Below are 23,176 nucleotides of genomic sequence, written 5' to 3' on the forward strand. Positions count from 1 at the left end.
AACTTTCACTTTTTACGTCACATCTGAGATCTCACAACACCGCTCCGGGATGGGCTCGAACCACCAACCTTTCGGTTAACAGCCGAATGCGCTAACCATTGCGCCACGGAAGCCCAAAAAATAAATCTTCGTCAGGTATTGTGGGAAAACTTTGACTTTTTACGTCACATCTGAGCCCTCACAACACCGCTCCCGGGTGGGCTCGAACCACCGACCTTTCGGTTAACAGCCGAACGCACTAAGCATTGCGCCATGGAAGCTTAGAATTTAAAATGTTGTCAGGTATTGTGGAAAAACTTTGACTTTTTACGTCACATCTGAGAAGTCACAACACCGCTCCCGGATGGGCTCGATCCAACAACCTTTCGGTTAACAGCCGAACGCACTAAGCATTGCGCCACGGAAGCTTAGAATTTAAAATGTTGTCTGGTATTGTGGAAAAACTTTGGCTTTTTACGTTACATTTGAGATCTCACAACACCGCTCCCGGGTGGGCTCGAACCACCAACCTTTCGGTTAACAGATGAACGCGATAACCATTGCGCAACGGAAGCCCAAAAATTATATAGTCGTCAGGTATTGTGGAAAAACTTTGACTTATTACGTCACATCTGAGACCTCACAACACCGCTCCCGGATGGGCTCGAACCACCAAACTTTCAATTAACAGCCGAACGCGCTAACCATTCTGCCACGGAAGCTCAGAAATTCAATGGTTGTCAGGTATTGTGGAAAAACTTTGACTTTTTACGTCACATCTGAGACCTCACAACACCGCTCCCGGATGGGCTCGAACCACCAACCTTTCGGTTAACAGCCGAACGCACTAAGCATTGCGCCACGGAAGCTTAGAATTTAAAATGTTGTCAAGTATTGTGGAAAAACTTTGGCTTTTTACGTTACATTCGAGATCTCACAACACCGCTCCCGGGTGGGCTCGAAGGACCAACCTTTCGGTTAACAGATGAACGTGATAACCATTGCGAAATGGAAGCCCAAAAATTAAATGGTCTTCAGGTATTGTGCAAAAACTTTTATATTCTGGGTTACAGCTGACACCTCACAACACCGCTCCCGGATGGGCTCGAACCACCACCCTTTCGGTTAACAGACGAAAGCACAAAACATTGCGCCACGGAAGCTTAGAATTTAAAATGTTGTCAGGTGTTGTGGAAAACTTTGGCTTTTTACGTTACTTTTGAGATCTCACAACACCGCTCCCGGGTGGGCTCGAACCACCAACCTTTCGGTTAACAGATGAACGCGATAACCATTGCGCATCGGAAGCCCAAAAATTATATCGTCGTCTGGTATTGTGGAAAAACTTTGACTTTTTACGTCACATCTGAGACCTCACAACACCGCTCCCGGATGGGCTCGAACCACCAACCTTTGAGTTAACAGCCGAACGCGCTAACCATTGAGCCACGGAAGCTCAGAAATTCAATGGTTGTCAGGTATTGTGGAAAAACGTTGACTTTTTACGTCACATCTGAGACCTCACAACACCGCTCTCGGATGGGCTCGAACCACCAACCTTTCGGTAAACAGCCGAACGCACTAAGCATTGCGCCACGGAAGCTTAGAATTTAAAATGTTGTCAGGTATTGTGGAAAAACTTTGGCTTTTTTAGTTACATTTGAGATCTCACAACACCGCTCCCGGGTGGGCTCGAACCACCGACCTTTGAGTTAACAGCCGAACGCGCTAACCATTGAGCCACGGAAGCTCAGAAATTCAATGGTTGTCAGGTATTGTGGAAAAACGTTGACTTTTTACGTCACATCTGAGATCTCACAACACCGTTCCGGGATGGGCTCGAACCACCAACCTTTCGGTTAGCAGCCGAATGCGCTAACCATTGCGCCACGGAAGCCCAAAAAATAAATGTTCGTCAGGTATTGTGGGAAAACTTTGACTTTTTACGTCACATCTGAGGCCTCAAACACTGCTCCCGGGTGGGCTCGAACCACCGACCTTTCGGTTAACAGATGAACGTGATAACCATTGCGAAAAGGAAGCCCAAAAATTAAATGGTCTTCAGGTATTGTGGAAAAACTTTTATATTCTGGGTTACAGCTGACACCTCACAACACCGCTCCCGGATGGGCTCGAACCACCAACCTTTCGGTTAACAGACGAAAGCACAAAACATTGCGCCACGGAAGCTTAGAATTTAAAATGTTGTGAGGTATTGTGGAAAAACTTTGGCTTTTTACGTTACTTTTGAGATCTCACAACACCGCTCCCGGGTGGGCTCGAACCACCAACCTTTCGGTTAACAGATGAACGCGATAACCATTGCGCAACGGAAGCCCAAATATTATATCGTCGTCAGGTATTGTGGAAAAACTTTGGCTTTTTTACGTTACTTTTGAGATCTCACAACACCGCTCCCGGGTGGGCTCGAACCACCGACCTTTCGGTTAACAGCCGAACGCACTAAGCATTGCGCCATGGAAGCTTAGAATTTAAAATGTTGTCAGGTATTGTGGAAAAACTTTAACTTTTTACGTCACATCTGAGACCTCACAACACCGCTCCCGGGTGGTTTCGAACCACCGACCTTTCGGTTAACAGCCGAATGCACTAAGCATTGCGCCACGGAAGCTTAGAATATAAAATGTTGTCAGGTATTGTGGAAAAACTTTGGCTTTTTACGTTACTTTTGAGATCTCACAACACCGCTCCCGGGTGGGCTCGAACCACCAACCTTTCGGTTAACAGATGAACGCGATAACCATGGCGCAACGGAAGCCCAAAAATAATATCATCGTCAGGTATTGTGGAAAAACTTTGACTTTTTACGTCACATCTGAGATCTCACAACACCGCTCCGGGATGGGCTCGAACCACCAACCTTTCGGTTAACAGATGAACGCGATAACCATTGCGCAACGGAAGCCCAAAAATTATATCGTCGTCTGGTATTGTGGAAAAACTTTTATATTTTGGGTTACATTTGACACCTCACAACACCGCTCCCGGGTAGGCTTGAACCACCAACCTTTCGGTTAATAGATGAACGCGCTAACCATTGCGCCACGGAAGCCTAAAAATTAAATGGACGTCAGGTATTGTGGAAAAACTTTGACTTTTTACGTCACATCTGAGACCTCACAACACCGCTCCCGGATGGGCTCGAACCACCAACCTTTCAGTTAACAGCCGAACGCGCTACCTTGGGCCACGGAAGCCCAAAAATTAAATGTTCGTCAGGTATTGTGGAAAAACACTGACTTTTTACGTTACATCTGAGATCTCACAACACCGCTCCCGGATGGGCTCGAAACACCAACCTTTCGGATAACAGCCGAACGCGCTAACCATTGCGCCACGGAAGCCCAAAAATTAAATGGTCGTCAGGTATTGTTGAAAAACTTTGGCTTTTTACGTTACATTTGAGATCTCGCAACACCGCTCCCGGATGGACTCGAACCACCAACCTTTCGGATAACAGCAGAACGCGCTAACCATTGCTCCACGGAAGCCCAAGAATTAAATGGTCGTCAGGTTTTGTGGAAAAACTTTGACTTTTTACGTCACATCTGAGACCTCACAACACCGCTCCCGGATGGGCTCGAACCACCAACCTTTCGGTTAACAGCCGAACGCGCTAACCATCGCGCCAGGAAGCCTAAAAATTAAATGGTCGTCAGGTATTTTGGAAAAACTTTTACATTTTGGGTTACATCCGACACCTCACAACACTGCTCCCGGGTGGGCTCGAACCACCAACCTTTCGGATAACAGCCGAACTTGCTAAAAATGCGCCACAGAAGCCCGAAAATTTAATGGTCGTCTGGTATTGTGTAAAAACTTTGGCTTTTTACCTTACATCTGAAACCTCACAACACCGCTCCCGGGTGGGCTCGAACCACCAACCTTTTAAATAACAGCTGAGCGCGCTAACCATTGCACCACGGAAGCCCAAAAATTAAACGGTCGTCATGTATTGTGGAAAAACTTTGACTTTTTACGTCACATCTGGGACCTTACATCACCGCTCCCGGATGGGCTCGAACCACCAACCTTTCGGTTAACAGCCGAACGCGCTAGCCATTGCGCCACGGAAGCCTAAAAATTAAATGGTCGTCAGGTACTGTGGAAAAACTTTGGCTTTTTACGTCACATCTGAGATCTCACAATACCGCACCCAGGTGGTCTCGAACCACCAACCTTTCGGTTAACAGCCCAACGCGCTAACCATCGAGCCACGGAAGCTCAGAAATTAAATGGTTGTCAGGTATTGTGGAAAAACTTTGGCTTTTTACGTTACTTTTGAGCTCTCACAAAACCGCTCCCGGGTGGGCTCGAACCACCAACCTTTCGTTTAACAGATGAACGTGATAACCATTGCGAAAAGGAAGCCCAAAAATTAAATGGTTTTCAGGTATTGTGGAAAAACTTTTATATTCTGGGTTACAGCTGACACCTCACAACGCCGCTCCCGGATTGGCTCGAACCACCACCCTTTCGGTTAACAGACGAAAGCACAAAACATTTCGCCACGGAAGCTTTGAATTTAAAATGTTGTCTGGTATTTTGGAAAAACTTTGGCTTTTTACGTTACTTTTGAGATCTCACAACACCGCTCCCGGGAGGACTCGAACCACCAACCTTTCGGTTAACAGATGAACGCGATAACCATTGCGCAACGGAAGCCCAAAAATAATATCGTCGTCAGTTATTGTGGAAAAACATTGACTTTTTACGTTACTTTTGAGTTCTCACAAAACCGCTCCCGGGTGGGCTCGAACCACCAACCTTTCGGTTAACAGATGAACGCGATAACCATTGCGCAACGGAAGCCCAAAAATTATATCGTCGTCAGGTATTGTGGAAAAACTTTGACTTTTTACGTCACATCTGAGACCTCACAACACCGCTCCCGGAGGGCTCGAACCAACAACCTTTCGGTTAACAGCCGAACGCACTAAGCATTGCGCCACGGAAGCTTAGAATTTAAAATGTTGTCAGGTATTGTGGAAAAACTTTGGCTTTTTACGTTACATTTGAGATCTCACAACACCGCTCCCGGGTGGGCTCGAACGACCAACCTTTCGGTTAACAGATGAACGTGATAACCATTGCGAAAAGGAAGCCCAAAAATTAAATGGTCTTCAGGTATTGTGGAAAAACTTTTATATTCTGGGTTACAGCTGACACCTCACAACACCGCTCCCGGATGGGCTCGAACCACCAACCTTTCGGTTAACAGCCGAATGCGCTAACCATTGCACCACGGACGCCCAAAAAATAAATGTTCGTCAGGTATTGTGGGAAAACTTTGACTTTTTACGTCACATCTGAGGCCTCAAACACCGCTCCCGGGTGGGCTCGAACCACCAACCTTTCGGTTAACAGATGAACGCGATAACCATTGCGCAACGGAAGCCCAAAAATTATATCGTCGTCAGGTATTGTGGAAAAACTTTGACTTTTTACGTCACATCTGAGACCTCACAACACCGCTCCCGGAGGGCACGAACCAACAACCTTTCGGTTAACAGCCGAACGCACTAAGCATTGCGCCACGGAAGCTTAGAATTTAAAATGTTGTCAGGTATTGTGGAAAAACTTTGGCTTTCTACGTTACATTTGAGATCTCACAACACCGCTCCCGGGAGGGCTCGAACGACCAACCTTTCGGTTAACAGATGAACGTGATAACCATTGCGAAAAGGAAGCCCAAAAATTAAATGGTCTTCAGGTATTGTGGAAAAACTATTATATTCTGGGTTACAGCTGACACCTCACAACACCGCTCCCGGATGGGCTCGAACCACCACCCTTTCGGTTAACAGACGAAAGCACAAAACATTGCGCCACGGAAGCTTAGAATTTAAAATGTTGTCAGGTATTTTGGAAAAACTTTGGCTTTTTTACGTTACTTTTGAGATCTCACAACACCGCTCCCGGGTGAGCTCGAACCACCGACCTTTCGGTTAACAGCCGAACGCACTAAGCATTGCGCCATGGAAGCTTAGAATTTAGAATGTTGTCAGGTATTGTGGAAAAATTTTGGATTTTACGTTACTTTTGAGATCTCACAACACCGCTCCCGGGTGGGCTCGAACCACCAACCTTTCGGTTAACAGATGAACGCGATAACCATTGCGCAACGGAAGCCCAAAAATTATATCGTCGTCAGGTATTCTGGAAAAACATTGACTTTTTACGTCACATCTGAGATCTCACAACACCGCTCCGGGATGGGCTCGAACCACCAACCTTTCGGTTAACAGCCGAATGCGCTAACCATTGCGCCACGGAAGCCCAAAAAATACATGTTCGTCAGGTATTGTGGGAAAACTTTGACTTTTTACGTCACATCTGAGGCCTCACAACACCGCTCCCGGGTGGGCTCGAACCACCAACCTTTCGGTTAACAGCCGAACGCACTAAGCATTGCGCCATGGAAGCTTAGAATTTAAAATGTTGTCAGGTATTGTGGAAAAACTTTGGCTTTTTACGTTACTTTTGAGATCTCACAAAACCGCTCCCGGGTGGGCTCGAACCACCAACCTTTCGTTTAACAGATGAACGTGATAACCATTGCGAAAAGGAAGCCCAAAAATTAAATGGTTTTCAGGTATTGTGGAAAAACTTTTATATTCTGGGTTACAGCTGACACCTCACAACGCCGCTCCCGGATTGGCTCGAACCACCACCCTTTCGGTTAACAGACGAAAGCACAAAACATTTCGCCACGGAAGCTTTGAATTTAAAATGTTGTCAGGTATTTTGGAAAAACTTTGGCTTTTTACGTTACTTTTGAGATCTCACAACACCGCTCCCGGGAGGGCTCGAACCACCAACCTTTCGGTTAACAGATGAACGCGATAACCATTGCGCAACGGAAGCCCAAAAATAATATCGTCGTCAGTTATTGTGGAAAAACATTGACTTTTTACGTTACTTTTGAGTTCTCACAAAACCGCTCCCGGGTGGGCTCGAACCACCAACCTTTCGGTTAACAGATGAACGCGATAACCATTGCGCAACGGAAGCCCAAAAATTATATCGTCGTCAGGTATTGTGGAAAAACTTTGACTTTTTACGTCACATCTGAGACCTCACAACACCGCTCCCGGAGGGCTCGAACCAACAACCTTTCGGTTAACAGCCGAACGCACTAAGCATTGCGCCACGGAAGCTTAGAATTTAAAATGTTGTCAGGTATTGTGGAAAAACTTTGGCTTTTTACGTTACATTTGAGATCTCACAACACCGCTCCCGGGTGGGCTCGAACGACCAACCTTTCGGTTAACAGATGAACGTGATAACCATTGCGAAAAGGAAGCCCAAATATTAAATGGTCTTCAGGTATTGTGGAAAAACTTTTATATTCTGGGTTACAGCTGACACCTCACAACACCGCTCCCGGATGGGTTCGAACCACCAACCTTTCGGTTAACAGCCGAATGCGCTAACCATTGCACCACGGACGCCCAAAAAATAAATGTTCGTCAGGTATTGTGGGAAAACTTTGACTTTTTACGTCACATCTGAGGCCTCAAACACCGCTCCCGGGTGGGCTCGAACCACCAACCTTTCGGTTAACAGATGAACGCGATAACCATTGCGCAACGGAAGCCCAAAAATTATATCGTCGTCAGGTATTGTGGAAAAACTTTGACTTTTTACGTCACATCTGAGACCTCACAACACCGCTCCCGGAGGGCACGAACCAACAACCTTTCGGTTAACAGCCGAACGCACTAAGCATTGCGCCACGGAAGCTTAGAATTTAAAATGTTGTCAGGTATTGTGGAAAAACTTTGGCTTTCTACGTTACATTTGAGATCTCACAACACCGCTCCCGGGAGGGCTCGAACGACCAACCTTTCGGTTAACAGATGAACGTGATAACCATTGCGAAAAGGAAGCCCAAAAATTAAATGGTCTTCAGGTATTGTGGAAAAACTATTATATTCTGGGTTACAGCTGACACCTCACAACACCGCTCCCGGATGGGCTCGAACCACCACCCTTTCGGTTAACAGACGAAAGCACAAAACATTGCGCCACGGAAGCTTAGAATTTAAAATGTTGTGAGGTATTGTGGAAAAACTTTGGCTTTTTACGTTACTTTTGAGATCTCACAACACCGCTCCCGGGTGGGCTCGAACCACCAACCTTTCGGTTAACAGATGAACGCGATAACCATTGCGCAACGGAAGCCCAAATATTATATCGTCGTCAGGTATTGTGGAAAAACTTTGACTTTTTACGTCACATCTGAGACCTCACAACACCGCTCCCGGATGGGCTCGAACGACCAACCTTTCGGTTAACAGATGAACGTGATAACCATTGCGAAAAGGAAGCCCAAAAATTAAATGGTCTTCAGGTATTGTGGAAAAACTATTATATTCTGGGTTACAGCTGACACCTCACAACACCGCTCCCGGATGGGCTCGAACCACCACCCTTTCGGTTAACAGACGAAAGCACAAAACATTGCGCCACGGAAGCTTAGAATTTAAAATGTTGTCAGGTATTTTGGAAAAACTTTGGCTTTTTTACGTTACTTTTGAGATCTCACAACACCGCTCCCGGGTGAGCTCGAACCACCGACCTTTCGGTTAACAGCCGAACGCACTAAGCATTGCGCCATGGAAGCTTAGAATTTAAAATGTTGTCAGGTATTGTGGAAAAATTTTGGATTTTACGTTACTTTTGAGATCTCACAACACCGCTCCCGGGTGGGCTCGAACCACCAACCTTTCGGTTAACAGATGAACGCGATAACCATTGCGCAACGGAAGCCCAAAAATTATATCGTCGTCAGGTATTCTGGAAAAACATTGACTTTTTACGTCACATCTGAGATCTCACAACACCGCTCCGGGATGGGCTCGAACCACTAACCTTTCGGTTAACAGCCGAATGCGCTAACCATTACGCCACGGAAGCCCAAAAAATAAATGTTCGTCAGGTATTGTGGGAAAACTTTGACTTTTTACGTCACATCTGAGGCCTCACAACACCGCTCCCGGGTGGGCTCGAACCACCAACCTTTCGGTTAACAGCCGAACGCACTAAGCATTGCGCCATGGAAGCTTAGAATTTAAAATGTTGTCAGGTATTGTGGAAAAACTTTGGCTTTTTACGTTACTTTTGAGATCTCACAAAACCGCTCCCGGGTGGGCTCGAACCACCAACCTTTCGTTTAACAGATGAACGTGATAACCATTGCGAAAAGGAAGCCCAAAAATTAAATGGTTTTCAGGTATTGTGGAAAAACTTTTATATTCTGGGTTACAGCTGACACCTCACAACGCCGCTCCCGGATTGGCTCGAACCACCACCCTTTCGGTTAACAGACGAAAGCACAAAACATTTCGCCACGGAAGCTTTGAATTTAAAATGTTGTCAGGTATTTTGGAAAAACTTTGGCTTTTTACGTTACTTTTGAGATCTCACAACACCGCTCCCGGGAGGGCTCGAACCACCAACCTTTCGGTTAACAGATGAACGCGATAACCATTGCGCAACGGAAGCCCAAAAATAATATCGTCGTCAGTTATTGTGGAAAAACATTGACTTTTTACGTTACTTTTGAGTTCTCACAAAACCGCTCCCGGGTGGGCTCGAACCACCAACCTTTCGGTTAACAGATGAACGCGATAACCATTGCGCAACGGAAGCCCAAAAATTATATCGTCGTCAGGTATTGTGGAAAAACTTTGACTTTTTACGTCACATCTGAGACCTCACAACACCGCTCCCGGAGGGCTCGAACCAACAACCTTTCGGTTAACAGCCGAACGCACTAAGCATTGCGCCACGGAAGCTTAGAATTTAAAATGTTGTCAGGTATTGTGGAAAAACTTTGGCTTTTTACGTTACATTTGAGATCTCACAACACCGCTCCCGGGAGGGCTCGAACGACCAACCTTTCGGTTAACAGATGAACGTGATAACCATTGTGAAAAGGAAGCCCAAAAATTAAATGGTCTTCAGGTATTGTGGAAAAACTATTATATTCTGGGTTACAGCTGACACCTCACAACACCGCTCCCGGATGGGCTCGAACCACCACCCTTTCGGTTAACAGACGAAAGCACAAAACATTGCGCCACGGAAGCTTAGAATTTAAAATGTTGTGAGGTATTGTGGAAAAACTTTGGCTTTTTACGTTACTTTTGAGATCTCACAACACCGCTCCCGGGTGGGCTCGAACCACCAACCTTTCGGTTAACAGATGAACGCGATAACCATTGCGCAACGGATGCCCAAATATTATATCGTCGTCAGGTATTGTGGAAAAACTTTGACTTTTTACGTCACATCTGAGACCTCACAACACCGCTCCCGGATGGGCTCGAACGACCAACCTTTCGGTTAACAGATGAACGTGATAACCATTGCGAAAAGGAAGCCCAAAAATTAAATGGTCTTCAGGTATTGTGGAAAAACTATTATATTCTGGGTTACAGCTGACACCTCACAACACCGCTCCCGGATGGGCTCGAACCACCACCCTTTCGGTTAACAGACGAAAGCACAAAACATTGCGCCACGGAAGCTTAGAATTTAAAATGTTGTCAGGTATTTTGGAAAAACTTTGGCTTTTTTACGTTACTTTTGAGATCTCACAACACCGCTCCCGGGTGAGCTCGAACCACCGACCTTTCGGTTAACAGCCGAACGCACTAAGCATTGCGCCATGGAAGCTTAGAATTTAAAATGTTGTCAGGTATTGTGGAAAAATTTTGGATTTTACGTTACTTTTGAGATCTCACAACACCGCTCCCGGGTGGGCTCGAACCACCAACCTTTCGGTTAACAGATGAACGCGATAACCATTGCGCAACGGAAGCCCAAAAATTATATCGTCGTCAGGTATTCTGGAAAAACATTGACTTTTTACGTCACATCTGAGATCTCACAACACCGCTCCGGGATGGGCTCGAACCACTAACCTTTCGGTTAACAGCCGAATGCGCTAACCATTACGCCACGGAAGCCCAAAAAATAAATGTTCGTCAGGTATTGTGGGAAAACTTTGACTTTTTACGTCACATCTGAGGCCTCACAACACCGCTCCCGGGTGGGCTCGAACCACCAACCTTTCGGTTAACAGCCGAACGCACTAAGCATTGCGCCATGGAAGCTTAGAATTTAAAATGTTGTCAGGTATTGTGGAAAAACTTTGGCTTTTTACGTTACTTTTGAGATCTCACAAAACCGCTCCCGGGTGGGCTCGAACCACCAACCTTTCGTTTAACAGATGAACGTGATAACCATTGCGAAAAGGAAGCCCAAAAATTAAATGGTTTTCAGGTATTGTGGAAAAACTTTTATATTCTGGGTTACAGCTGACACCTCACAACGCCGCTCCCGGATTGGCTCGAACCACCACCCTTTCGGTTAACAGACGAAAGCACAAAACATTTCGCCACGGAAGCTTTGAATTTAAAATGTTGTCAGGTATTTTGGAAAAACTTTGGCTTTTTACGTTACTTTTGAGATCTCACAACACCGCTCCCGGGAGGGCTCGAACCACCAACCTTTCGGTTAACAGATGAACGCGATAACCATTGCGCAACGGAAGCCCAAAAATAATATCGTCGTCAGTTATTGTGGAAAAACATTGACTTTTTACGTTACTTTTGAGTTCTCACAAAACCGCTCCCGGGTGGGCTCGAACCACCAACCTTTCGGTTAACAGATGAACGCGATAACCATTGCGCAACGGAAGCCCAAAAATTATATCGTCGTCAGGTATTATGGAAAAACTTTGACTTTTTACGTCACATCTGAGACCTCACAACACCGCTCCCGGAGGGCTCGAACCAACAACCTTTCGGTTAACAGCCGAACGCACTAAGCATTGCGCCACGGAAGCTTAGAATTTAAAATGTTGTCAGGTATTGTGGAAAAACTTTGGCTTTTTACGTTACATTTGAGATCTCACAACACCGCTCCCGGGTGGGCTCGAACGACCAACCTTTCGGTTAACAGATGAACGTGATAACCATTGCGAAAAGGAAGCCCAAATATTAAATGGTCTTCAGGTATTGTGGAAAAACTTTTATATTCTGGGTTACAGCTGACACCTCACAACACCGCTCCCGGATGGGCTCGAACCACCAACCTTTCGGTTAACAGCCGAATGCGCTAACCATTGCACCACGGACGCCCAAAAAATAAATGTTCGTCAGGTATTGTGGGAAAACTTTGACTTTTTACGTCACATCTGAGGCCTCAAACACCGCTCCCGGGTGGGCTCGAACCACCAACCTTTCGGTTAACAGATGAACGCGATAACCATTGCGCAACGGAAGCCCAAAAATTATATCGTCGTCAGGTATTGTGGAAAAACTTTGACTTTTTACGTCACATCTGAGACCTCACAACACCGCTCCCGGAGGGCACGAACCAACAACCTTTCGGTTAACAGCCGAACGCACTAAGCATTGCGCCACGGAAGCTTAGAATTTAAAATGTTGTCAGGTATTGTGGAAAAACTTTGGCTTTCTACGTTACATTTGAGATCTCACAACACCGCTCCCGGGAGGGCTCGAACGACCAACCTTTCGGTTAACAGATGAACGTGATAACCATTGCGAAAAGGAAGCCCAAAAATTAAATGGTCTTCAGGTATTGTGGAAAAACTATTATATTCTGGGTTACAGCTGACACCTCACAACACCGCTCCCGGATGGGCTCGAACCACCACCCTTTCGGTTAACAGACGAAAGCACAAAACATTGCGCCACGGAAGCTTAGAATTTAAAATGTTGTGAGGTATTGTGGAAAAACTTTGGCTTTTTACGTTACTTTTGAGATCTCACAACACCGCTCCCGGGTGGGCTCGAACCACCAACCTTTCGGTTAACAGATGAACGCGATAACCATTGCGCAACGGAAGCCCAAATATTATATCGTCGTCAGGTATTGTGGAAAAACTTTGACTTTTTACGTCACATCTGAGACCTCACAACACCGCTCCCGGATGGGCTCGAACCACCAACCTTTCGGTTAACAGCCGAACGCACTAAGCATTGCGCCACGGAAGCTTAGAATTTAAAATGTTGTCAGGTATTGTGGAAAAACTTTGGCTTTTTACGTTACATTTGGGATCTCACAACACCGCTCCCGGGTGGGCTCGAACGACCAACCTTTCGGTTAACAGATGAACGTGATAACCATTTCGAAATGGAAGCCCAAAAATTAAATGGTCTTCAGGTATTGTGGAAAAACTATTATATTCTGGGTTACAGCTGACACCTCACAACACCGCTCCCGGATGGGCTCGAACCACCACCCTTTCGGTTAACAGACGAAAGCACAAAACATTGCGCCACGGAAGCTTAGAATTTAAAATGTTGTCAGGTATTTTGGAAAAACTTTGGCTTTTTTACGTTACTTTTGAGATCTCACAACACCGCTCCCGGGTGGGCTCGAACCACCGACCTTTCGGTTAACAGCCGAACCCACTAAGTATTGCGCCATGGAAGCTTAGAATTTAAAATGTTGTCAGGTATTGTGGAAAAATTTTGGCTTTTTACGTTACTTTTGAGATCTCACAACACCGCTGCCGGGTGGGGTCGAACCACCAACCTTTCGGTTAACAGATGAACGCGATAACCATTGCGCAACGGAAGCCCAAAAATTATATCGTCGTCAGGTATTGTGGAAAAACATTGACTTTTTACGTCACATCTGAGATCTCACAACACCGCTCCGGGATGGGCTCGAACCACCAACCTTTCGGTTAACAGCCGAATGCGCTAACCATTGCGCCACGGAAGCCCAAAAAATACATGTTCGTCAGGTATTGTGGGAAAACTTTGACTTTTTACGTCACATCTGAGGCCTCACAACACCGCTCCCGGGTGGGCTCGAACCACCAACCTTTCGGTTAACAGCCGAACGCACTAAGCATTGCGCCATGGAAGCTTAGAATTTAAAATGTTGTCAGGTATTGTGGGAAAACTTTGGCTTTTTACGTTACTTTTGAGATCTCACAAAACCGCTCCCGGGTGGGCTCGAACCACCAACCTTTCGGTTAACAGATGAACGTGATAACCATTGCGAAAAGGAAGCCCAAAAACTAAATGGTTTTCAGGTATTGTGGAAAAACTTTTATATTCTGGGTTACAGCTGACACCTCACAACGCCGCTCCCGGATTGGCTCGAACCACCACCCTTTCGGTTAACAGACGAAAGCACAAAAAATTTCGCCACGGAAGCTTTGAATTTAAAATGTTGTCAGGTATTTTGGAAAAACTTTGGCTTTTTACGTTACTTTTGAGATCTCACAACACCGCTCCCGGGAGGGCTCGAACCACCAACCTTTCGGTTAACAGATGAACGCGATAACCATTGCGCAACGGAAGCCCAAAAATAATATCGTCGTCAGTTATTGTGGAAAAACATTGACTTTTTACGTCACATCTGAGATCTCACAACACCGCTCCGGGATGGGCTCGAACCACCAACCTTTCGGTTAACAACCGAATGCGCTAACGATTGCGCCACGGAAGCCCAAAAAATAAATGTTCGTCAGGTATTGTGGGAAAACTTTGACTTTTTACGTCACATCTGAGGCCTCACAACACCGCTCCCGGGTGGGCTCGAACTACCAACCTTTCGGTTAACAGCCGAACGCACTAAGCATTGCGCCATGGAAGCTTAGAATTTAAAATGTTGTCAGGTATTGTGGAAAAACTTTGGCTTTTTACGTTACTTTTGAGATCTCACAAAACCGCTCCCGGGTGGGCTCGAACCACCAACCTTTCGGTTAACAGATGAACGCGATAACCATTGCGCAACGGAAGCCCAAAAATTATATCCTCGTCAGGTATTGTGGAAAAACTTTGACTTTTTACGTCACATCTGAGACCTCACAACACCGCTCCCGGGTGGGCTCGAACCACCAACCTTTCGGTTAACAGCCGAACGCACTAAGCATTGCGCCACGGAAGCTTAGAATATAAAATGTTGTCAGGTATTGTGGAAAAACTTTGGCTTTTTACGTTACATTTGAGATCTCACAACACCGCTCCCGGGTGGGCTCGAACGACCAACCTTTCGGTTAACAGATGAACGTGATAACCATTGCGAAAAGGAAGCCCAAAAATTAAATGGTCTTCAGGTATTGTGGAAAAACTTTTATATTCTGGGTTACAGCTGATACCTCACAACACCGCTCCCGGATTGGCTCGAACCACCACCCTTTCGGTTAACAGACGAAAGCACAAAACATTTCGCCACGGAAGCTTTGAGTTTAAAATGTTGTCAGGTATTTTGGAAAAACTTTGGCTTTTTACGTTACTTTTGAGATCTCACAACACCGCTCCCGGGTGGGCTCGAACCACCGACCTTTCGGTTAACAGCCGAACGCACTAAGCATTACGCCATGGAAGCTTAGAATTTAAAATGTTGTCAGGTATTGTGGAAAAACTTTGGCTTTTTACGTTACTTTTGAGATCTCACAACACCGCTCCCGGGTGGGCTCGAACCACCAACCTTTCGGTTAACAGATGAACGCGATAACCATTGCGCAACGGAAGCCCAAAAATTATATGGTCGTCAGGTATTGTGGAAAAACTTTTATATTCTGGGTTACAGCTGACACCTCACAACACCGCTCCCGGATGGGCTCGAACCACCACCCTTTCGGTTAACAGACGAAAGCACAAAACATTGCGCCACGGAAGCTTAGAATTTAAAATGTTGTCAGGTATTTTGGAAAAACTTTGACTTTTAACGTTACTTATAACACTTCACACCAACGTTCTCGGCTGGGCTTGAGCCACCAACCTTTCGGATAACAGCCGAACGCGCTAACCATTGCGCCACAGAAGCCCAAAAATTGAATGGCCGTCAGGTATTGTGGAAAAACTTTGACTTTTTACGTCACATCTGAGACCTCACAACACCGCTCCCGGATGGGCTCGAACCACCAACCTTTCAGTTAACAGCCGAACGCGCTAACCATTGTGCCACGGAAGCTCAGAAATTCAATGGTTGTCAGGTATTGTGGAAAAACTTTGGCTTTTTACGTTACTTTTGAGATCTCACAACACCGCTCCCGGGAGGGCTCGAACCACCGACCTTTCGGTTAACAGATGAACGCGATAACCATTGCGCAACGGAAGCCCAAAAATAATATCTTCGTCAGTTATTGTGGAAAAACTTTGACTTTTTACGTCACATCTGAGACCTCACAACACCGCTCCCGGGTGGGCTCGAACCACCAACCTTTCGGTTAACAGCCGAACGCACTAAGCATTGCGCCACGGAAGCTTAGAATTTAAAATGTTGTCAGGTATTGTGGAAAAACTTTGGCTTTTTACGTTACTTTTGAGATCTCACAAAACCGCTCCCGGGTGGGCTCGAACCACCAACCTTTCGGTTAACAGATGAACGTGATAACCATTGCGAAAAGGAAGCCCAAAAACTAAATGGTTTTCAGGTATTGTGGAAAAACTTTTATATTCTGGGTTACAGCTGACACCTCACAACGCCGCTCCCGGATTGGCTCGAACCACCACCCTTTCGGTTAACAGACGAAAGCACAAAAAATTTCGCCACGGAAGCTTTGAATTTAAAATGTTGTCAGGTATTTTGGAAAAACTTTGGCTTTTTACGTTACTTTTGAGATCTCACAACACCGCTCCCGGGTGGGCTCGAACCACCAACCTTTCGGTTAACAGATGAACGCGATAACCATTGCGCAACGGAAGCCCAAAAATTATATGGTCGTCAGGTATTGTGGAAAAACTTTTATATTCTGGGTTACAGCTGACACCTCACAACACCGCTCCCGGATGGGCTCGAACCACCACCCTTTCGGTTAACAGACGAAAGCACAAAACATTGCGCCACGGAAGCTTAGAATTTAAAATGTTGTCAGGTATTTTGGAAAAACTTTGACTTTTAACGTTACTTATAACACTTCACACCAACGTTCTCGGCTGGGCTTGAGCCACCAACCTTTCGGATAACAGCCGAACGCGCTAACCATTGCGCCACAGAAGCCCAAAAATTGAATGGCCGTCAGGTATTGTGGAAAAACTTTGACTTTTTACGTCACATCTGAGACCTCACAACACCGCTCCCGGATGGGCTCGAACCACCAACCTTTCAGTTAACAGCCGAACGCGCTAACCATTGTGCCACGGAAGCTCAGAAATTCAATGGTTGTCAGGTATTGTGGAAAAACTTTGGCTTTTTACGTTACTTTTGAGATCTCACAACACCGCTCCCGGGAGGGCTCGAACCACCGACCTTTCGGTTAACAGATGAACGCGATAACCATTGCGCAACGGAAGCCCAAAAATAATATCTTCGTCAGTTATTGTGGAAAAACTTTGACTTTTTACGTCACATGTGAGACCTCACAACACCGCTCCCGGGTGGGCTCGAACCACCAACCTTTCGGTTAACAGCCGAACGCACTAAGCATTGCGCCACGGAAGCTTAGAATTTAAAATGTTGTCAGGTATTGTGGAAAAACTTTGGCTTTTTACGTTACACTTGAGATCTCACAAAACCGCTCCCGGGTGGGCTCGAACCACCAAACTTTCGGTTAACAGATGAACGCGATAGCCATTGCGCAACGGAAGCCCAAAAATAATATCGTCGTCAGGTATTGTGGAAAAACTTTGACTTTTTACGTCACATCTGAGACCTCACAACACCGCTCCCGGGTGGGCTCGAACCACCAACCTTTCGGTTAACAGCCGAACGCACTAAGCATTGCGCCACGGAAGCTTAGAATTTAAAATGTTGTCAGGTATTGTGGAAAAACTTTGGCTTTTTACGTTACACTTGAGATCTCACAAAACCGCTCCCGGGTGGGCTCGAACCACCAAACTTTCGGTTAACAGATGAACGCGATAGCCATTGCGCAACGGAAGCCCAAAAATAATATCGTCGTCAGGTATTGTGGAAAAACTTTGACTTTTTACGTCACATCTGAGACCTCACAACACCGCTCCGGGATGGGCTCGAACCACCAACCTTTCGGTTAACAGCCGAACGCGCTAACCATTGCCCCACGGAAGCCCAAAAATTTAATGGCCGTCAGGTATTGTGGAAAAACTTTGACTTTTTACGTCACATCTGAGGCCTCACAACACCGCTCCCGGGTGGGCTCGAACCACCGACCTTTCGGTTAACAGCCGAACGCACTAAGCATTGCGCCATGGAAGCTTAGAAATTAAAATGTTGTCAGGTATTGTGGAAAAACATTGGCTTTCTACGTTACTTTTGAGATCTCACAACACCGCTCCCGTGTGGGCTCGAACCACCAACCTTTTTGTTAACAGATGAACGCGATAACCATTGCGCAACGGAAGCCCAAAAATTATACGTCGTCAGGTTTTGTGGAAAAACTTTGACTTTTTACGTCACTTCTGAGACCTCACAACACCGCTCCCGGATGGGCTCGAACCACCAACCTTTCGTTTAACAGCCGAACGCACTAAGCATTGCGCCACGGAAGCTTAGTATTTAAAATGTTGTCAGGTATTGTGGAAAAACTTTGGCTTTTTACGTTACTTTTGAGATCTCACAACACCGCTCCCGGGTGGGCTCGAACCACCAACCTTTCGGTTAACAGATGAAGGCGATAACCATTGCGCAACGGAAGCCCAAAAATTATACGTCGTCAGGTTTTGTGGAAAAACTTTGACTTTTTACGTCACATCTGAGACCTCACAACACCGCTCCCGGATGGGCTCGAACCACCAACCTTTCAGTTAACAGCCGAACGCGCTAACCATTGTGCCACGGAAGCTCAGAAATTCAATGGTTGTCAGGTATTGTGGAAAAACTTTGGCTTTTTACGTTACTTTTGAGATCTCACAACACCGCTCCCGGGAGGGCTCGAACCACCGACCTTTCGGTTAACAGATGAACGCGATAACCATTGCGCAACGGAAGCCCAAAAATAATATCTTCGTCAGTTATTGTGGAAAAACTTTGACTTTTTACGTCACATCTGAGACCTCACAACACCGCTCCCGGGTGGGCTCGAACCACCAACCTTTCGGTTAACAGCCGAACGCACTAAGCATTGCGCCACGGAAGCTTAGAATTTAAAATGTTGTCAGGTATTGTGGAAAAACTTTGGCTTTTTACGTTACACTTGAGATCTCACAAAACCGCTCCCGGGTGGGCTCGAACCACCAAACTTTCGGTTAACAGATGAACGCGATAGCCATTGCGCAACGGAAGCCCAAAAATAATATCGTCGTCAGGTATTGTGGAAAAACTTTGACTTTTTACGTCACATCTGAGACCTCACAACACCGCTCCCGGGTGGGCTCGAACCACCAACCTTTCGGTTAACAGCCGAACGCACTAAGCATTGCGCCACGGAAGCTTAGAATTTAAAATGTTGTCAGGTATTGTGGAAAAACTTTGGCTTTTTACGTTACACTTGAGATCTCACAAAACCGCTCCCGGGTGGGCTCGAACCACCAAACTTTCGGTTAACAGATGAACGCGATAGCCATTGCGCAACGGAAGCCCAAAAATAATATCGTCGTCAGGTATTGTGGAAAAACTTTGACTTTTTACGTCACATCTGAGACCTCACAACACCGCTCCGGGATGGGCTCGAACCACCAACCTTTCGGTTAACAGCCGAACGCGCTAACCATTGCCCCACGGAAGCCCAAAAATTTAATGGCCGTCAGGTATTGTGGAAAAATTTGACTTTTTACGTCACATCTGAGGCCTCACAACACCGCTCCCGGGTGGGCTCGAACCACCGACCTTTCGGTTAACAGCCGAACGCACTAAGCATTGCGCCATGGAAGCTTAGAAATTAAAATGTTGTCAGGTATTGTGGAAAAACATTGGCTTTCTACGTTACTTTTGAGATCTCACAACACCGCTCCCGTGTGGGCTCGAACCACCAACCTTTTTGTTAACAGATGAACGCGATAACCATTGCGCAACGGAAGCCCAAAAATTATACGTCGTCAGGTTTTGTGGAAAAACTTTGACTTTTTACGTCACTTCTGAGACCTCACAACACCGCTCCCGGATGGGCTCGAACCACCAACCTTTCGTTTAACAGCCGAACGCACTAAGCATTGCGCCACGGAAGCTTAGTATTTAAAATGTTGTCAGGTATTGTGGAAAAACTTTGGCTTTTTACGTTACTTTTGAGATCTCACAACACCGCTCCCGGGTGGGCTCGAACCACCAACCTTTCGGTTAACAGATGAAGGCGATAACCATTGCGCAACGGAAGCCCAAAAATTATACGTCGTCAGGTTTTGTGGAAAAACTTTGACTTTTTACGTCACATCTGAGACCTCACAACACCGCTCCCGGATGGGCTCGAACCACCAACCTTTCAGTTAACAGCCGAACGCGCTAACCATTGAGCACGGAAGCTCAGAAATTCAATGGTTGTCAGGTATTGTGGAAAAACTTTGGCTTTTTACGTTACTTTTGAGATCTCACAACACCGCTCCCGGGAGGGCTCGAACCACAAACCTTTCGGTTAACAGATGAACGCGATAACCATTGCGCAACGGAAGCCCAAAAGTTATATCGTCGTCAGGTATTGTGGTAAAACTTTGACTTTTTACGTCACATCTGAGGCCTCACAACACCGCTCCCGGGTGGGCTCGAACCACCAACCTTTCGGTTAACAGCCGAACGCACTAAGCATTGCGCCATGGAAGCTTAGAATTTAAAATGTTGTCAGGTATTGTGGAAAAACTTTGGCTTTTTACGTTACTTTTGAGATCTCACAAAACCGCTCCCGGGTGGGCTCGAACCACCAACCTTTCGTTTAACAGATGAACGTGATAACCATTGCGAAAAGGAAGCCCAAAAATTAAATGGTTTTCAGGTATTGTGGAAAAACTTTTATATTCTGGGTTACAGCTGACACCTCACAACGCCGCTCCCGGATTGGCTCGAACCACCACCCTTTCGGTTAACAGACGAAAGCACAAAACATTTCGCCACGGAAGCTTTGAATTTAAAATGTTGTCAGGTATTTTGGAAAAACTTTGGCTTTTTACGTTACTTTTGAGATCTCACAACACCGCTCCCGGGAGGGCTCGAACCACCAACCTTTCGGTTAACAGATGAACGCGATAACCATTGCGCAACGGAAGCCCAAAAATAATATCGTCGTCAGTTATTGTGGAAAAACATTGACTTTTTACGTTACTTTTGAGTTCTCACAAAACCGCTCCCGGGTGGGCTCGAACCACCAACCTTTCGGTTAACAGATGAACGCGATAACCATTGCGCAACGGAAGCCCAAAAATTATATCGTCGTCAGGTATTATGGAAAAACTTTGACTTTTTACGTCACATCTGAGACCTCACAACACCGCTCCCGGAGGGCTCGAACCAACAACCTTTCGGTTAACAGCCGAACGCACTAAGCATTGCGCCACGGAAGCTTAGAATTTAAAATGTTGTCAGGTATTGTGGAAAAACTTTGGCTTTTTACGTTACATTTGAGATCTCACAACACCGCTCCCGGGTGGGCTCGAACGACCAACCTTTCGGTTAACAGATGAACGTGATAACCATTGCGAAAAGGAAGCCCAAATATTAAATGGTCTTCAGGTATTGTGGAAAAACTTTTATATTCTGGGTTACAGCTGACACCTCACAACACCGCTCCCGGATGGGCTCGAACCACCAACCTTTCGGTTAACAGCCGAATGCGCTAACCATTGCACCACGGACGCCCAAAAAATAAATGTTCGTCAGGTATTGTGGGAAAACTTTGACTTTTTACGTCACATCTGAGGCCTCAAACACCGCTCCCGGGTGGGCTCGAACCACCAACCTTTCGGTTAACAGATGAACGCGATAACCATTGCGCAACGGAAGCCCAAAAATTATATCGTCGTCAGGTATTGTGGAAAAACTTTGACTTTTTACGTCACATCTGAGACCTCACAACACCGCTCCCGGAGGGCACGAACCAACAACCTTTCGGTTAACAGCCGAACGCACTAAGCATTGCGCCACGGAAGCTTAGAATTTAAAATGTTGTCAGGTATTGTGGAAAAACTTTGGCTTTCTACGTTACATTTGAGATCTCACAACACCGCTCCCGGGAGGGCTCGAACGACCAACCTTTCGGTTAACAGATGAACGTGATAACCATTGCGAAAAGGAAGCCCAAAAATTAAATGGTCTTCAGGTATTGTGGAAAAACTATTATATTCTGGGTTACAGCTGACACCTCACAACACCGCTCCCGGATGGGCTCGAACCACCACCCTTTCGGTTAACAGACGAAAGCACAAAACATTGCGCCACGGAAGCTTAGAATTTAAAATGTTGTGAGGTATTGTGGAAAAACTTTGGCTTTTTACGTTACTTTTGAGATCTCACAACACCGCTCCCGGGTGGGCTCGAACCACCAACCTTTCGGTTAACAGATGAACGCGATAACCATTGCGCAACGGAAGCCCAAATATTATATCGTCGTCAGGTATTGTGGAAAAACTTTGACTTTTTACGTCACATCTGAGACCTCACAACACCGCTCCCGGATGGGCTCGAACCACCAACCTTTCGGTTAACAGCCGAACGCACTAAGCATTGCGCCACGGAAGCTTAGAATTTAAAATGTTGTCAGGTATTGTGGAAAAACTTTGGCTTTTTACGTTACATTTGGGATCTCACAACACCGCTCCCGGGTGGGCTCGAACGACCAACCTTTCGGTTAACAGATGAACGTGATAACCATTTCGAAATGGAAGCCCAAAAATTAAATGGTCTTCATGTATTGTGGAAAAACTATTATATTCTGGGTTACAGCTGACACCTCACAACACCGCTCCCGGATGGGCTCGAACCACCACCCTTTCGGTTAACAGACGAAAGCACAAAACATTGCGCCACGGAAGCTTAGAATTTAAAATGTTGTCAGGTATTTTGGAAAAACTTTGGCTTTTTTACGTTACTTTTGAGATCTCACAACACCGCTCCCGGGTGGGCTCGAACCACCGACCTTTCGGTTAACAGCCGAACCCACTAAGTATTGCGCCATGGAAGCTTAGAATTTAAAATGTTGTCAGGTATTGTGGAAAAATTTTGGCTTTTTACGTTACTTTTGAGATCTCACAACACCGCTGCCGGGTGGGGTCGAACCACCAACCTTTCGGTTAACAGATGAACGCGATAACCATTGCGCAACGGAAGCCCAAAA

General features: G+C 46.0%; 2 non-coding genes across 2 annotated transcripts; both read right to left on the reverse strand.

The window, feature by feature from the left end:
• Nucleotides 1-1,803: 1,803 nt before the first annotated feature.
• TRNAS-GCU (transfer RNA serine (anticodon GCU)) lies at nt 1,804-1,876 on the reverse strand. The gene has a single exon. It is a non-coding gene; the product is annotated as a tRNA-Ser (tRNA).
• Nucleotides 1,877-2,979: 1,103 nt separating this feature from the next.
• TRNAN-AUU (transfer RNA asparagine (anticodon AUU)) lies at nt 2,980-3,052 on the reverse strand. The gene has a single exon. It is a non-coding gene; the product is annotated as a tRNA-Asn (tRNA).
• Nucleotides 3,053-23,176: the final 20,124 nt, after the last annotated feature.

This window comes from Phalangium opilio, unplaced genomic scaffold (genome assembly GCF_054372755.1).
Source record: "Phalangium opilio isolate 3A_F unplaced genomic scaffold, DU_Popi_V2 ptg000101l_1, whole genome shotgun sequence".
In the NCBI taxonomy this organism is placed as follows: domain Eukaryota; kingdom Metazoa; phylum Arthropoda; class Arachnida; order Opiliones; family Phalangiidae; genus Phalangium; species Phalangium opilio.